At 38.4% G+C, this 7,726-nt stretch overlaps 1 long non-coding RNA gene and 1 pseudogene across 2 annotated transcripts; both read right to left on the reverse strand.

Moving 5' to 3' along the window:
• Nucleotides 1-1,236: 1,236 nt before the first annotated feature.
• On the reverse strand, nt 1,237-3,319 carry LOC118476221 (rop guanine nucleotide exchange factor 7-like; annotated as a pseudogene).
• Nucleotides 3,320-7,069: 3,750 nt separating this feature from the next.
• Nucleotides 7,070-7,485, reverse strand: LOC118476276 (uncharacterized). 2 transcript variants are annotated; one of them, XR_004856066.1, is made up of 3 exons: nt 7,371-7,485; nt 7,202-7,277; nt 7,070-7,118 (listed from the first exon to the last, which is right to left on the reverse strand). It is a non-coding gene; the product is annotated as an uncharacterized lncRNA (long non-coding RNA). The 2 variants fall into 2 exon arrangements; XR_004856065.1 differs by having other exon boundaries at nt 7,070-7,138.
• Between the last annotated feature and the right edge of the window lie 241 nt (nt 7,486-7,726).

The following is a 7,726-nucleotide window of genomic DNA, read 5'->3' on the forward strand; positions in this document are numbered from 1 at the left end:
GCCCATCATCGTTGCCCTTTTCTATATGTTGGCTTAGCCTTGAGTCAGCCACATTGTAATGGTACCTAAGAAACAAGCAACGGATGTTGATAACAAAGCTTAGCAACAATAGTTCATCACATCTCAATGATTATGTTTACAAAGCTTTGTATTGCTACAGAAATGCAGTGCGTATAACATAACTATCATGCATTGTAGCATCTGATATAATTAAATGATTGTAATTACCTCTGCTTCATGGGCCACCTAGCATTATAAACTGAAATCCATTGAGCCGCTGGGCTCCCTAATCTAACCTTCTTTTTAGGTTGTTCAACTTCTTCTAGATCTGCAACCAATCTTCCACATTTCTGTCCAACCTATAGTACAGAAACAAATAAATATAAGAACAGAGAAATCTAACTATATATGAAGAGAGGGAATAGTTAGTACAGACCTTGAGAGCCCCATCAATTCTGATTTGTCTCGAAGCAGGTGCTTCAATCAAACCATCAAAAAGAGAGATAAGCTTGGCATAATTTGGCTCTTCGTCAAATTTCATATTTGTGACAATCTCAAGAAACTGTTTGAATGGAGCTGGACAATAACAACAAAGTATCCTGTGGAGGCTGGCGGCGCCCTTATTCTTATTATCTTGAAGCCAATGAAATTTGTGATCAGTAATTTTCTCTTGAAGCCAATGAAATTTGAGTCCCAGGCTACAACTTTGCTTGAAAACATAGCCCAGACATCTGATTGGAATGTTAGATAAACGTTTATCAAGAGGGGTTGCAATAAAAAGTGGCCATGTTTGGCGCCAAAGACCATTGTTAGGTACTAATTCTAACTTCTGAGAGCTGGAGAGACAGTTGGTTTTCACATCAAACATCCTCAGTATTTGTTGATTTCAACCGTAGAAATTCTACAGATTCAGACCAGACTGAAACTCCTCGTAGAGAGTATGTAACAACTACATCAAATGCCCTCGGTCTTTGTTGATTTGAATCACAGAAATTCAACAAATTCAGACCAGACTGAAACTCCTCGTAGAGAGTACGTAACAACACCCATCTATGTAACAACACCTCGTAAAGACTGAAACTCCTCGTAGAGAGCATCAGGCCAGTAAAAGCCTAGACACAGAAATCAGAAATGCAACATGCCAGTAAAAAAACTGGACGCTCACACAAAGACGGACAGACAGACACATATACATAACGACTACCCTTGGCGATCTGATGAGCTATCATCTTATGCTTACAGCTCCGTAGTTGTAGAGACATTGATCATCATACCGTTGCTGATCATCATCCCCTTGATTTTTGTACCCACACGATCCATCAAGCCTTTCTTTGTGCCAGCACCCCTACTGTGCTGAGAACGTCTGCCTGGAGTCAGCGACGTCTTCTCTTTCTTCAATGGGCTTGCCAATTGCGCCGGCGAGAAGCTCGGCGTGGTATATGCCGTCATGAATGGCGTGCTAGAGGCTGGCACTGGGAAGGATGGAACAGCAGCAGTCTGGCTGACTGCAATCTTGCAGTCAACGTCACCTATTGCTGCGAAATGTTCAGCGTGTTCGTTCAGCTCGTCAATGTTCAGCAGATCGTCGATGCGGGTGACGATGTTTGAAGCCAAACTGTCTAACACCCTCGAATAGCTCTCGAGGATTGATTAGCCCACATCCTGAAAATTGCTCACCAGCAAGAGCCGCGTCAGTTATGGACCTGTAATTTGGTTATGGATGGAATACTAGGAGAACCAGATAAGAGATAAAAAAACCTTGTTGTACTAAATTTTGCTCATGTCCAGGCTTGTCTGTGTCAATCTAGGAAACCTTTGCTTCAAGCATATTAGCAGGCCCTCTGCTTGTTCAGCTAGCAGCAGCTCTCTCTTCTTCGAGTCTACCATCATGTCCTTTACCATGCCCCACGATGATCTAGCACTGTTGCTTCGGCCCAATCCATTTACTGGTTTGGCAGCAACCCTCCGGCGCCACACATACACTGACGCCTCAACACGGTTTGCGACTTCCAGGGCCTGGTACTCCGTGGACAGATCCAGGCAATCAAGAAGGCACTCAGGGGAGAACTGATCAGAGGTTATGTAGCGGTATATGATATCACCTAAGGTTGACCGTCCATTCTGAAATCAAGTTCAATGCAACATGTTGAGAACTGACACTAAGAAATTCTGTGGACACTGCACATTCATGAGTTCTGATTGCAGAAGAATGCATGGTATACCTTTGGTAGGGAGTCAAGATAAGGTTCAGGGACCTCCATCTCTGCTAAAGTATTGCTGTTGATGGCCATGGCAGCCTTCAGGATTTGGTTTGCACAATCACGCTTGTGTTGGAGCTGCTTCCTTGTTTTGTTGTGAAGGCCACCGGGAGGCACACGAGGCACCGAGAGCCACCACTTCTCATCACGGCGGTGGAAAGCCACCCTGAAGGAGGCAGAGCCGTCGCAGTCTGGTGCAGCGATACCTTGCTCAACATACCAGAATTCCGGGTCTCTCAAGCTTTCCAGGATTTCCTGTCAGAACATGATGCTGTGAGAGAACCGAAGTTTTCGATCAACTGCACTGAAATTCTAAGTTTGGATGGATTGTCACTTCTGCTGAAACCTGCTAGTCAACCTGATGATTCTAGAATGAACTCTTCTTCTCTTCAATCTGATGCATCTCAATCTGTTCCTGTACCAACAACAACAAATAAGAAGCCTGGCAGACCAAAGTGCCTGAAAAGGTAACATTATTTGTTCGTCTTAATTGCAATATTTGTTTGCAGGCCTTTTCTAAGTTTTTTGTGTGAATATTCTAATTCCATCCAAAGGAGAAAAAAATTCTAGAGTATTCTTCTTTCCATTGTGGTCCAATAATTAAAAGGAGAAAACCTGTCAAGTTTCTGGTGATAATTGTTATGAATAGCACTCATATCCAATATGAGGGCACTTGCTGCTCTCATGCATATTTGAGAAAAATATTTCCTTATCATCTTTTGGTAAGTTAGCATATGCACTTGCTATCCACCGTTTCAGAACATTTGTAGAGTTTGCAAGGAGCTTTAAATTGCAGTTTCATTTTAGTGCATGCATCTAATACTATTCTTATTGTTGAATCAACCCCACCACCATAGGGTATGTCTCGTGATAATTTTGTTTGCTTGAACTCACATGTGTGCTCTACTGCTCTAGCTACTTTGTTTCAGAACATATTGTATAAAACAGAAGGTCATAGGTTGACAAAAGAGAATATACATAATATCGATTTGTTGAATAAGTTCGAGATATCTCATGAGCATCTGGACTTACAATATCTGCCTTGGTGTAATTACACCCATGAGAGAGTGCAGCAATGTTCTCTTAGATCTGTTAGAAGAAAATATATTAAGACGAGGGAACAATAACAGCCCAATGATAATGTAGAACAAAATTGTTAGGTAAGCAGTAATACCTGATTAAATGTCAGTCCTAGCTCTTGTGCCAGACCCTCTTTTGTTGCATGGCAAGGATATGGATCTTTTTCAAAATGTTCCTTCAGCTTCTGCAAAAAAAATGCAGTGTCAATACTGTAATCTATATCAGACTACAATTAATTGGACTGATTTGTTAGCACAAAGTGATTCCAAGAAAAATTGGACAATAGTTATATCTATATATATACCTGAGTAACTATAGGGCCAAAATGGCATTTTGAGGCATCGCCACTGCTGACATTGGAGCGAAGAACTTCAGTTTGCTGTTTACTTACAGAACCATGAAGTTGCTCTCTAGCTTGCTGCTCACTTGCAGAACCATGAAGCTGCTCACTCTGAGTATGTTCATTATTATGCTCCCTAGCTGGCGCTCTTCTAGAACACCGCTTTGCAGAACGTACTGATTCAGTAAGTGATACTTTTTCGTTGCCTTGTAATTTTGTTTTTCGTGGTGTGCTAAGTGTGGACCACTCTTCATCACTGCTGTCAGATGATTCTTGTTCGTAAGACTCCTTTAGATTGCACATGAAAAAAATGGAAAGGAGATTAGTAAAGCTAAGGCATGGATTCAAAAGTTCATTTTCTATTTTCACATTTTGAAGTGAATACACTCACTATCACAACCTACCATCTCAATTTTTGTTCCAGAAAGCGGGATATCTTCGTTATTACATTGGTTAAGATTGCTCTGCACCACCTATTTCTCAGGAACAATGTCATTTAGCAGATCCAACAGATGAAATATACAATGCAACATATATGTCATCAGCTTACGTTTTGTAAAACGATGGATGAAAAGACTGGGATCTACAAGTTACTGAACAACTGGATGTTCTGCAAGTTGGAAAACTTGGCAGAGCTGAAGAAAAACAGCACCTAGGACGTAGCTGAAAGAAAATCCAAATGAGTCCCTTCATTAAGTCATATATTAGATAGAGGGTCAAAGAGTTGGTATACTCACACACTTATTTGGAGATGGTCAGAGAAATCGATAAGAAGATAAGCCTTCTTACAACCAAAGAAAAAAAACAAGCAGAAAGTCATGACTAACATTAATAGCATACATTTATAATTTACCGCATCACAATTTAGAGATTACCAGCATATACTCCGCCATTGCCACCGGGAGCCTTTGCTACCTGGTTTTCAGCATAATGTTAGAAAAGAAATATGGCATTACTACATAGATCCACAATCTGGTAAACGTGCAAAGTAGAACTATGTTACCTTGTAGGCTTGTAACAGAGAAGGAGCAGGCAAGGCACTCCCTGCTTAGCTTTAGCTATTCAACGGTGCCACACAAATTTTCATTCAGAATTACAAATAATCCTATGCAAACAAAAAAGACTTTGTAAGTTGGGTGGCCCTCTTTTCCTATTCGTTAGGATTTAGGAAATTACAAGAATAAGATTATGTGTTCTTATAGTAAATTGGGAAATAATATTTGGTGATAGTATTGGTGCTTTGTCGGCAACACTATCTAGTTGTTCCTAACATCATAAATCATAATAAGAGAATGGAAACAGTAGGATACCTGTTCTTTTTTTTTCTTTTCTTTGAAAAATATAGCTATTTGTTTCTCTGACCTCTGCATAATCCCAAAGAGAGCGGCGACCATTGCACATCGGTGTCTTGTAGCGTTATCAGACTATTGCTCGTGTCAGTAAGTCGAGCCCAAGTTACCTGCAAGAAAAGGTGAATGCTCTATGACAAGGAGACTGACAGAATGGTTCTTTGAGTGTATTTCTTCCACTTTGGTGGCACCAGTCTGTGGTTTCACCAGTCGCCAGTTGCCTGCTACCTCGAGTAAGCTAGAAAGATCGCTTTGTGCTCACTACAACCAAGCACCGTTCAGCTTAGCACAAAATAAGAACAAAAGCATAGAAAGGAAATAATTATAAAATCATTTGACTCACGAAGCTAGAAGGTGCGATGAGCCCTATCCCTCCATACCTGTAAGTCACTGTACAATACAATAGTATGGTACTTCGTTTTCAATAAAAAGATGGAAACCCATAGGAGTCTTTTAAGCACAATACTACAGTAGGATAAGCTGAAGCTTCTAAAACACCAATGCATCTTTGAAAGTACAGAAATATGAACTGCCTTCATATTTGCAACATATAACTAAAATATATGTTGGCAAATGTTCCTAACGATACTACGAACCTAAAAGGCAATAAAATTAATTAGGATAATAAGTTGAGTATCATTACAAATAAAATCATATCTATCTGATGTGCCTAATAATTTCTTGTATTTCTTCTGGAATATTGTCTTTGGATTCATTGTCCTTGTACTTCAATAATTCTACTAAGAATTTGGTCCTCAGGTCATTCCCATTCTGCACATTCATTATTACATATCATAGAACACGATTAATAATCAATTATAGAAGAACAATATTGACAAAGTATTAGAACAAATAGGGTACTCACAGTGCAAATGCAGGGTAACCTTATACCATTCCAATCATGCATAAAGTTGATAACAAGAAAGCCAGATAAATCCCTACAAATTAAAATAATACGTTGTTACATATATGTAGACAAAATTAATAAGTTGTTCGGGTTAAAAAAATTACCAGTTTAATGTTCTTGGAACCCATGTTGGTACTATACGACGCCACATATAAATATCGTCTTTCCATGTAGGATTGGCCAATTCCATGGCAGCATTCATATTATTGGCAATATAATGTATATTATGAATATAATGCATGCTAGGATGATCACCCTTAAACCATGATGGTATAGGCATGGAGTCCATTATATAGATGCTTCTAGTGTCCATGTTAAGTACATATAAGGTGAAGTGACCCATGAAAGAAAAGGGCAATAGAATCTGCAAGTTAAAAAAACAGTTCAAGTAAGAGAAAAAACAAGATTACAAAAATGATGAAGAGTATAGCTTACTTGTTTGCAATCTGAAACATCGTACTCCATGTCAGGCCAACATTCTAATAATTTTGCCAACATGTTGATATCTGGCTTTGCACGAAGGCGAGGGTCTCGACCAAATTTAGTTATGGACTACTTTTTGTTAGAAAAATAATTATATAATGAACACACTTATATGAATAAAGACTAATTACTTGAACTTACACAGAACTGTAGATCCATGTAGTGGTATTTGTCTTCCAACAAAAACAAGGCATCATTGCATGCGATCATCCGAACAGCCATGTTAAAACAATCTGTATCCATCGGCTTATTTACATCCAATATATCTTTAAGTTTTTGAAGACTTAAAGAAATTGGATAAGGTTTAGTGCTCTGAATCCAATGTTTCCTATTAAATGAACAATTGTTTTTATAGTTAAAGCAAGAACATATGTGTTGAATATTTACCATGCATATACTATATTAAATGAGAATTAACTTACTTTAAATATTTGGCGTTGTCTATCCCCATGATATATGTGCATAATACAAACATCAGTTCTTGCGTGTTTGTTGATGTTACTTTAGCAGGCAGAACATATGGAGATATATATGGTTCAATCTGATGTGATGTATTTGACGATTTAGATAACTCACATGGAGTATCGATTATTTGAACATCACTTGAACTCTGTCCATCTTCATCCACATTGTGGTCAAGATTTTGATGTCATTTCTTTGTGTTTAATCTCGAGTCCCATAATATTGCAGGTAGCTTAAACCTAAACATTGTTATATCATCCTGCAAGTATATAAATTAGAACAAAAGAAACATTGTTCCTATAAATAAATATACGTCCTCTACCTGAGTTACGTTATCAGATAGGGAGGATCCTGTCCAGTATTCCATATAGTTTATCATCCATAGCCCGCAAGATACCCTAATATGAAATTTAACAGATCAGGTGAGTTTCTATGTATATATGAAAATAAATACAACCAATTTTGTAGAGTTGTGGTCACATGAATTTTACCCATCGGTTTGCATTTGTGTTGTGATCTTCTCTATAACTGGCCATGATGCAACATCAAGGTTCGACCACTTGCCTTGGTAAAGCTCTTTATGTTCTGCTGCAAGTTTAATCTGTCTTTCTAGACCTTTTAACTATGTGCATATATAAAACATATCAAGATTTATAGATAACAAATAATGTAATGATGAAATAATCATAATATAAAAGAAATGATTACTCACTGTAGTATAAAGGTCTCGGCGATCCGTTATTTGTTGTCCCATAGAATCGAGTACATGTACCTCACTTTTTTTTGCATTCAGAACTGCCAGGTACCAGTGAAAATTTTCTATATTCATTGGAATGAACACCTTCAT

This window comes from Zea mays, chromosome 2 (genome assembly GCF_902167145.1).
Source record: "Zea mays cultivar B73 chromosome 2, Zm-B73-REFERENCE-NAM-5.0, whole genome shotgun sequence".
Classification (NCBI taxonomy): domain Eukaryota; kingdom Viridiplantae; phylum Streptophyta; class Magnoliopsida; order Poales; family Poaceae; genus Zea; species Zea mays.